Source organism: Balaenoptera physalus (genome assembly GCF_965194825.1).
Source record: "Balaenoptera physalus genome assembly, chromosome: 6".
NCBI lineage: Eukaryota > Metazoa > Chordata > Mammalia > Artiodactyla > Balaenopteridae > Balaenoptera > Balaenoptera physalus.
Genome location: NC_138885.1, coordinates 118029007 through 118039482, shown reverse-complemented (window position 1 = coordinate 118039482; position 10476 = coordinate 118029007). Strand labels below are relative to the sequence as shown.

The following is a 10476-nucleotide window of genomic DNA, read 5'->3' as shown; positions in this document are numbered from 1 at the left end:
TTATCGCGGCCTCTCTTGTTGCGGAGCACAGGCTCCAGACGCGCAGGCTCAGTAATTGTGGCTCACGGGTCTTCCCAAGCCAGGGCTCCAACCTGTGTCCCCAACAAGAGAGCCTGCGACAGTGAGAGGCCCGCGCACCGCGATGAAGAGTGGCCCCCGCTTGCCACAACTAGAGAAAGCCCTCACACAGAAACGACCCAACACACCATTAAATAAATTAATTCATTTAAAAAAATAAAAAATAAAAAAATAAAAGCTTAATGTTTAAAATGTACAAAAGAAAATGAGTTTAGAAGAAATTCGATTAAAGTTTCAAGTGATGTTTTGCCAGTCTAGCATTTATACTTCTGCGACACTGTTCTGGAGTATCCAAGCACACTATATTAAAGCTTAAAATTGTTCTAAGACTTTTGGGACACCTTCTATTTCATCACCGGCTTGTTAATTACTGGACCACCATGTTGGCTGGAATTATGAAAATATCCTTTAACACAAGTATATAACAAAGAGGAAAATCATCACAAAATCAGAAGCACCATTATAGTTAACAAGAAATGCAGCACGGACCCAATAGAAGGAAATAACCTACTTTCTCTGTTTATGATCGCAAACATGCTAATATGCTAATAAGTACTGCCTGCAAAGAATTTGGATGACATGTGTTATTCAGCAGCTTTTTGGTTTAAATTGATTGCCAATAATGACTAGCAGCTTCAATGATATAGTAGGGAGGAAGAACCCTGCAAAACCTAACGATGCTACAACAGTCTGTTCCGAAGTTTGGCTTTATGAGTTGTTAGGAGTCCCATGTTTTTTTTTTTGTTTTTTTTTTGTGTTTTTTTTTGTTTTTTTTTTCTTTTTTGTTTTTTTTTTTGTTTTTTTGTTTTTTTTTTCTTTTTTTGTTTTTTTACTTTTTTTTTTTTTTGGAGTCCCATTTTTTGATGGTAATACTGCACTGATTCTAAAGGAATATGCAGCAGTATGGGACAGTGAGGTAAGAAAAACATAGAAGTTATATAGCTAGTGTCTTTAAAGTCTAAAAATTTAAACTATTAATTAAAAAACGTCACATAGCTCACAGCTATCAGATATCTGTGCGTGGATTGGGAGCTTTTAGCTTTGGAGTGGTTTTTGTAACTCTGTTTACAATAAAAAGGACAGAAGAGCGTGTTACATTGACGAGGTCCCGTTCTTTCCTATGAGCATAATCTTCGCTTGTCCATGAGTCTCTTGAATTCAATGTCTTTCTTTAAGGTGAAAATACTAACTTTGCTGGTTTCTGAGCAGGAGAGGTGATATTTCTCCAGTCTTTGTTTCGAGGGGTTTATGATGTTACAACCCCTCACTTCTCCCTTAAGAGAGGATGGCATTGGAGCGCCGAATACCAATGAAATGATCAGCGCTGAAAGACCTTCTCATAGCAGCTCTACACACGTCTTTGTATTTGTCGTCACACAATCTGGAAATGGCCTAGGAAAGTCAATCAGGTAGAACATAGGTATAATTAGGGGGGAAAAAAAATGTTCGGACCTTAAAAAAACAAAAAAAGCATCATTGATAAGCCACACATCTCCATTCGTTTAGATAGTTCATAGTTACTGCTACTTTGGATAGCTGATATCTACACTAACTGACAGTTCCCTAAGGTAATAACCTTTAAGGGCTATGATTAGATTGCTGGGGCAAGGGGTAACTTGCCCTAATAACTTAGAGTTACTTAAAAATTGGCTTCCTAATGATAGGCTCCTAATAGCAATATCATCTGTTACCTACACACGTGATCCTTAAACGTAATGGACATACACTTGGGCAAAATCAGTGTTTACTCAGCTATTCAACTTCTCTTCAGTTTTCATTAGTTATTACATACTCTAAGAAAATTTTAATCAGGTAGGTATGTGCTGAAGGTAGGAGAGGTCTAATGACAAGCGCTGAAAGGTGCTATTTCACTTGCACATAAATTATGGTAGAAAAACATCTTATTCTAAAGTACCACCAAGGTACCAGAGAAAGTATCAATTTTAAATGTGTTCATTTCAGTTGTGAATTTTGCTGTATACCCACCAAAAATCATAAGCCATAAGTATTACGTTGTTCCATGTACGTTACCATTTATATTAAAAACTCATGTACTTTCTATATCCAGTGTCTGAATCCACATTATACCTTCCAAGTATAGGTCTCTCAGGTTAGCCACGGATGCTTTGTCTAATAAACTCATGGGACTGAACTGTGATACACATACACACACACACACACACACACGAACTGCAAGCTGAGTAAAAAACAGTTAAGAGGGAATTCCCTGGTGGCGCAGTGGTTAAGAATCCGCCTGCCAATGCAGGGGACACGGGTTTGAGCCCTGGTCCGGGAAGATCCCACATGCCGAGGAGCAACTAAGCCCGTGCGCCACAACTACTGACCCTGCGCTCTAGAGCCCGTGCTCTGCAACAAGGGCAGCCACTGCAATGAGAAGCCTGCGCACCGCAATGAAGAGCAGCCCCCGCCCGCCGCAGCCAGAGAAAGCCCGCGTGCAGCAGCGAAGACCCAATGCAGCCATAAATAAATAAATACATTTATTTATTTATTAAAAATATCAAGACAGTAGAAATAGTCCAAAACATCAATTATTTTTTTTTTTTTTTAAACACTTTTCAATTTTATTTATTTATTTATTTATTTATTTTATGGCTGTGTTGGGTCTTCGTTTCTGTGCGAGGGCTTTCTCCAGTTCCGGCGAGCGGGGGCCACTCTTCATCGCGGTGCGCGGGCCTCTCACTATCGCGGCCTCTCTTGTTGAGGAGCACAGGCTCCAGACGCGCAGGCTCAGTAATTGTGGTTCACGGGCCTAGTTGCTCCGTGGCATGTGGGATCTTCCCAGACCAGGGCTCGAACCCGTGTCCCCTGCATTAGCAGGCAGATTCTCAACCACTGAGCCACAAGGGAAGCCCCAAAACATCAATTATTAAAAAAAAAAAGACAGTTAAGAGTGGTAAGTAGATTATGTAGGTACATCTGATTAGGGATACAATTTTAAGAAATTATTCATGTATGGTTATATGTAAGTGTAGAGGTTCAAATGGAAAACCATTAAGAACAGATTAAATATGATTGAAAGTATTCTGAATTATGGTTACAGAAGAGACAATTTTTTTTTTTTATAATGTGGGATCCCTGTATAAACCATAAAAGACACAGGAAATATGATGCCAACGGGTCAATAAGCTCTTCAAACTGTTAACAGCTTTCCATTTTCCTAATCACTGCTTAATATAATTTAGCTACAGGTGTGGCTTCGGTGGCTGACAGAAAACCCCAGTTAGTGATTTCACAGCCTTACCTCTAAGTTCTGTGCTCTTTCTTTGCTAAGAGGAGTGAATAGAACATTCAGGTTGTTGTCATCTGCTAAGGAGCGAAGGTCAAAGTAGTATTTGGCATACACACTGAAAGGAACATTAATATTAAACTGAAGTAGCTCCACGAAGTGCCTTTCCATCTCATTCCTGGGGGAGGAGGAGAAGACAAAACCAACACAGGACAATTTTAGTCAACTGGGCTATCTTCAAAAATACCATTCTGAGCTACTAGGATGGCTCTAAATACTGTTTTGAAACCAATAATGGCTACCCAGCTGGATTAATACCCTAATGTTCAAACAAGGTACAGCTATTTGTGGTCCTTTCTGCGTCCCAGCACTTTGAGTCTGGGACAAGGGGGAAGAGGTCATGGCCCTCTTATGCACTCATGCTGCTGACTCAGGGGCTCATTCTTCAGAGTTCCATTAGTGCAGCTGTACGATTCATGCTCCACACTCACTCACGAGGCCCCGCTCTAGTGATCAGTTGAAAGGAATGATGTATGCTGTTTATTAGCTCTGAAGAACTTGCAGACATTTTCACCGGGCTGGTGACAGGAAGGGGCTTACTGAAGTAGAGATGAGCCAACAAAAGGAGTGGGCACATCACCACGGCAACAAATGGATCCATCGAGAGCCACTGCTATTATCTCTGATGGGGGAAAACTCTTGAGGCAACAAGGATTCATCTCAAGTAAATAAATAAATAAGCTACATTCGATGGGAAAGGGAATCCCCCCCACCCCCACCCCCACCCCGTGCATGGGGCTGTGTCAAAGGGCATAATGCAAGTTTCTGTTCACCTTAAAACCTTACTAGGGTGAGTTGTCATCACCATGACAGGACAGGATGCACTTTTTAAGCTTAGGAAGGCAGTAAGATTATGTCTCAGCTAGGCTAAACCCACTTTATGATACGACCTCTGATAGAGCAGTTGTTGCCCCCGGTGTTAGGAGAGCAGCCCAGAATGTTCAGACCTACCGCCCCTTGCCAGGACAGACTGCACACGCCCACAGAGGGCGAATTCAATGAAGTGGGAAAGTAGAGTGCTGGGAGCAGGCTTCTGCTATATGACCATATCCAGCCATTTGCTTGCCAAATGTTTAAGTAAATAAATATAAAGTTAGAGTAAATCTTACCACTTTTCACAGCAATCACTTTAGAGAGTTGATTAGATAAAAATGATAAATACCCAAACAAACATGCAAGTGGCTTATTTTACCATACATTTGGTTTCTTGGTTTTCAAGTGTTAATATTTTATCCATTGGATAAATCAACAAATGCTCCATGTTCTCCTGTATGGAGAGCAGAGTATGAGCAGAAATGAGGTTTCTCATTTGTTGAACTTTAAACCTAACTGAACCTACTTCCAAAATTAATTTCCTGTTCATACGGCCAGAAGTCTATAGAAATGTAAATCAGATAATGTTTTGATAATCAGCTAATCAGGACTTAATTTACTACAGGAATAAATGCACTTCACTATCCCTTTTATATTTTCTCCACTAATACATTTTAATTGTGTGGAAATACAGTACTTCATAGGATTAACATGTCTATTAATAGAGCTTTAATCACTGAAGAAAAGCATTATGCCTACAGAATATGCATCTTCTGTGTTTTTTGCTGTTTGTAAATGGCTAGGTGGCTGAAGAGCCTACCACTTACAGGCGCAGCAAACTGTCTGAACAGCAGCTGCTCAGTTTAACTTACTCTTTTGAAGGGAAATATATATTTAACAAGACACAGAGATGTTAGAAAGTGTTAAGGAAAAGCTGATAGACAGCAATTTTTCAATTCAGACTCAAAATGAGACCATTACAAATAGTAGTCAACAGCAGAGGGATGAAACAAATGTGTATTAAACACTTTGTTGTAATGCTTTCCAACTCCCAAAGATCATAAACAAAAGCAGCCTATTATAAACATAACTCCTGGTGATTCTCCGTTCTACACAGAAAAGCGTTGTTTAGAATTAGTTTCTTCATAGCTGGACAGTGCCGCCAATGCTCCTGGGCTCAATGTCTATGAACACCCACACGTTTCCCTGCATGTTCTCGGATGTTGTACCTGGAACCAGAGCCCCAGTCAGCTCAGCTGCAGATTCTGAGAAAATTTCAGCTGCCATCATGGCAGGGATGGTGTTCACGATTACAAATTTTCCTTCCTTCAAGGGACCAGTTCAAAGACTGATGATAGTGTTGGTCAACGTCACTTTAGTTTCTGCAACTTCCAAAAGTACTTCTATTCATTTCAAATTCATTATCTGCTGTTCCACTGTTTGCTAAGATTGCTACCAGCAATATCACCACGACCACCTGGTTTACATGATCACCAAAGTGGGCATTTTCACCAAAAGCCACTTTGACAGCTACTGACAGTCACTGGTCCCTTCTCTTAGTCACAGCTTTCCTCGCTTCAGCTGTAAATATGCACTTTGGTAATTGTGAATTATCTAGGGTAAGGGGCAAAGGTAACAAAAACAAACTCTTGCCCCTGCCTGCCATCTTGATCGGCCTCTGCTGTCCAATATAATCAAGAGGTGTCCTTTCACATTTTCCTGAATGCCACCCACAAAGACAGGTTCACTGGCAAGCGGGCACTTCGAGAGTCTGCTGGAATTACCTCTCTGGCTCATCCTGCTTCCCACCCTTGGGGCCCTTCACCAGAGCCAGATTGGAAGCCTGGCGTTTCATGCCAATGTGAGCGTGCCATCTGTGAGGAGAACCTGCCTAGTTAACTCAAGGCCCCACAAAGTGCCGCTGTGTTTGCTGAGTGCCCTGGGTGAGGCCCCAGGGATGCTTCCCGGACGACCTGAGAGGTAGGTGTTTCCTAACTCAGCAGACTTTAGGGGAGGAGACAGGAACACAGGGATCTGAAACCTTTATATGTGGCTACCTGTACATCATAGTTTCTGTAACAACAGAACCTCAGATAAAAAGGAGAAAAAGACCAGCAAAAGCAAATACACAATGTGTGACTCAGGTTGAAATTATAACCTGTCAGTAGTCTAGAGGCCCTAAGACCTTAACAGTGGCCACTTGCTTCAAAGACCAGGCATGTGCCCCTTAAAAATGGACTGGACCTGGTAGACAGCTTTAAGAAAGCTGTCAAGTTACTTACTGTACCATGTTGCTCTGGTAGTGAGCTTGTAAAATGTTTGGCAAAAACCACCAGAAAAATAATTTCAATTTCTCAAGCAGAATATTACAACAATAACACATCAAGACCTACCAATGAATGAGGGGAAATACAAATTGTTATACTACAGCTAGATAGAAAGAAGGCTGTAATTTTATGTCTATTTCAGCTCTCTGCACAAGGTAACCTTTCTTAAAATGTAACATTTCGTAAAAATGTAAACTTTATGAGAGCAAATGAGGTATTGGAAAATGGTTAGAAAGTTCACGGTAACCTTACAAACTCACATGTCCTCAACTGTAACGTGCTTGAGGATCTGGCAGTCGTCCACATTCCATACAGCCCGATCGTCCCAAAACTTGGAGGCAAGAAGAATGGCTCCCAAAACAATTCTTTTCCAGTTAGTGGGGCAAATGTCGATCTCAGCATAAGTTAAAAGCCTTTCTAAGTAAACCTGCAAAAGTAGAGCACTGATCTTTGATTTTCGTTCAGTTTAAGTGCTGTGATAAGAATTGTTAGGAATGACAGATTTCATCTCTTTTTGACACCCCTTTTATTCCTAGGTTCTACAAAGACTTTGCTCAGCCAAGCCAAGGCCAGAGGCCAGGTCACAGTTGTAAGTCAGATATTTCTGTGAGTCTGATATTTCTACTCTGCCCGTGTGAATTTCCAACCCAATTTTGGTCACAGGAATGAAAGGACATCTCAGCAAAGGGCATTCTAAAGACACGCATTGTATTATTACCTTCCCACTTGTCAAGGGCAGCACATACAGCCCAGTGTCGACTTCAACTGTTCAGTAAATGCTTGAGTGCCTATCACGTGCAATGTTAACTACAAGACTGGTGGTGGTTGCATGGCGATTTTACATAACGCTTGAGTGTGTAAAATTCTGGTAAGACTGAGCACATCTTTACCTTCTCTTCAGAGTCACCAGTCCTTTTGTGGCATGAACTTGAAGATAAAAACTGGTGGTCAAGAGAGCCTCCCAGTGGCTGCTGCGTGGCACAGCAGGACAGGCAGTACAAAGGGGCTTTACAACTGTCAAGTATTCCCATATTTTAGTGCCTTTTTAAGGAACACACATGCATACAAAGGGTAGTCCTTTTCATATCCCCAATTTTCACATCTCCATTATCATTTCATTATTCATTTCTGTCTTACATAATCTGCAGCTTAGTCAATTCTTTTGGTTTTAAGGTGGGAAGACCTGCCTGTGTCTGTATCCCTGGGGCTCCTCTAAACCTGCCGGTTTGTGAGATGATTTCATGGTTTCTTTTACATGTATCAAATGTCTACCCTACAAAGAACTGGATGGAGTTAACAGCTGAGCAAAGATTAGAGAGGTAAGCTGTGATTTGTTGTTACCTCTGTAGAAGAGTGTATATGCCATTTGACAAAAAGAAAAATGTCCAGTTTGAAAGAGTCTGTTTACTCTCTGAAGGGTTATCAGATTGACAGCTCAGATTCGCCCATGCCCTCCAAACTCTACTGTGTTTTCAAACACGGGTATTGAGATTATATGTTCTTAGTGAAATTCGGCTCCCATTCCCCAAAGAACTCAGCACTCTCTAGTACCCTAAGAACGACTCTCCCCGCAAGGTTCAACTCTCTACTTTATGGGACTCATCAGAGGCACTGAAACGACACTGGCAATCTCTCAACTTCCTCTCACCTTTGTACTGGCAAACTTGGTACACGTGCCGATATTCATTTATCCCACTTGCCCTCCTGTCTCGGAGGAAGCGAGATTTCTTTCTTTTCACTGAAGCTAACTCTCCTATGAATGAAGTTGATCCCACCTCACTTCTGCAGAGCACTGTGCCCACAGTTAGTCTCCTTTTGAACAACTTCTCCCTCTCTGTCAGAGGCTTCCTCCAGTGTGAATGCTTCCATGTCCCCAGCCTGTCCCCCACTGCCCCTAGACGGCGTCCTCAGGCCTGAGGCCAGCTCCTCATCTCCCATCCTCTCCTTAACCCACTTCAGTCAGCCTCCTGCTGCTACCACTCTACAGAGACTACTCTTGCCGTGGTCACCGGTGCCTTCACACAAACAACCCAGAGCTCTTCATCCCAGAGCTCCACTCCCCAGGCCTTCCCTCATAAATGAAAGAGCACTGCCACACGCCCAGTCGCTGAGACCAAAAACCTGCACTTGAGTGTATCCTGCTCCAATCTGTTAGAACTTCTTGTTATCTCTACCTTCACTGGTACCCTGACCGCTTTTCTGTCTGTCACTTCTGACTTGTATCGCTGCCACTGCCTAACTTCTCTGCCTCCCAACAGACTACAGTCTGTTCTCCCCAAAGCAGCCAGGAGAGCCTCTTCAATTAAGAGTACTTTATGCGCCTGCTCCAGATCTGCCAGAGGTTTCCCATCAAACAAATACCTTCTTCCCGTGGCCTGCAAGTTACGAGGCCCTGTGCGGTACGGCCTTGTCCTTCCGTGACCTCATCACCTATGCCCTTTCCCTCATTCCCCGCTCGGATCACAATGGCCACCTTGCTTTTCCTTGAACACACAGAACAAGTTCCTGTCTCAGAGCCTTGCACTTGTCCCCTCTGCCCGTAATGCCAGCGTACCTGATCTTCCTCAGTTCAGCCAGGTCCTGGGTTCAAACATTACCTCTTTAAAGAGGCTCTTCCTGAGCTTTCTAGTAAGCCCCTCTAATCACTTTATCCCTTTACCTTGCTTTCTCTTCATGGTTTTTACCACCACTTGAAATAGTCATCTTTTAAAAAACACTCATTAAAAAAACACTTATACTTTGCTATACACCTGAAACTAACACAACACTGTAAATCAACTGTACTCCGATAAAAAAAAAAAAAAAAAAAAAATTTACGTCTTCCACACTTGCTCCATAAAGGCAAGAACTTTATTTATCCAACTTGTTCTCTCCTCCACCCCCCACATGTAGAAAAGTGACACAGAGTAGGTATTCAGTGACATGGTATTTATGACATGAGCAACTTCTTGGTAGCATTTAGCGTTTGGACCATACTCTCCTTCTTGAACCTCTCCTGGTGTCTCTTAGGGTTCTCTGCTGGGTTTCCTACCACTGTAGCCACTCCTCTGGGGATCTGTCCCTTAAGTGCTGACAGTCCCTAGTAGGATCTATCTTCTACCCACTTTTTATTTTACATACTTTCTCTGCATTTGAACAGCTACACTTAATTCCCTCCCTCTAGCTCAGATTCATGCTCCAATCCCATATATTCAAATGATTACTAGACACTGCCATTCTGCTGTCTCGCAGGTACATCAAGCTTAACTTGGCTACAAAGAAATGCCCCTCTTCCAACCCAAATACTCTCCTTCCTGCATTTCCTAGCTCTCCATATGCAAGCACCATTCCTGCCTCTCTCAAGCATGTGCTAAGCACTCCAAGTGGCCTGTAGCGCCAAGAAAAGGCCTGTGTCTGATCCAGTACCCACTGAGGGGTCTCTTTTCAAAAGGACAAGCCTCCTGTCCTAAATTCTGCCTTGATAGGAGCAGGCAGTGAGTGGCCTAAGTATTCCTTCCCTGCAGACCACGCAGCTGACTTTCCCCCCTACAGGTTTGCTATAGGGAGGAGTAAAACAATCCCAACTACCTCTCACTTGAATATGATTTATTATTCAAATGATAAAATCTTACCATAGGAATTAGGAATGGATGACAAAAAGGTCCTTACACAGCTGTAGCTTAGCAGGCTAACTAGAGTAAAGCCTTCTGAAGTCCTACAGGCACCCTAGTCCTGGGCAACTTCACATGCAGGCAGTAAGAGGACAGCAGAGATGGTTAACACCATTATCCATTATCCAAGGAACAGAGAACTGAGGGCAGTAGTTCTCAGTCAGGACACACATCAGAACTGCCTAGGCAGTGCAGTCTGGGACTCAGCTTCAAACTCCCCGGAACCTGTTTCTGCCTGTGGACCAGAGCGCTCAGTGATTGCCCCGCCCCACCACCACCACACGCGTCGTCTGTGTGTGCG

At 42.7% G+C, this 10476-nt stretch overlaps 1 long non-coding RNA gene across 1 annotated transcript; it reads right to left on the bottom strand.

Moving 5' to 3' along the window:
- Nucleotides 1–588: 588 nt before the first annotated feature.
- LOC309663063 lies at nucleotides 589–8320 on the bottom strand. The gene is made up of 3 exons (XR_014265092.1): nucleotides 6786–8320; nucleotides 3341–3503; nucleotides 589–1470 (listed from the first exon to the last, which is right to left on the bottom strand). It is a non-coding gene; the product is annotated as an uncharacterized lncRNA (long non-coding RNA).
- Between the last annotated feature and the right edge of the window lie 2156 nt (nucleotides 8321–10476).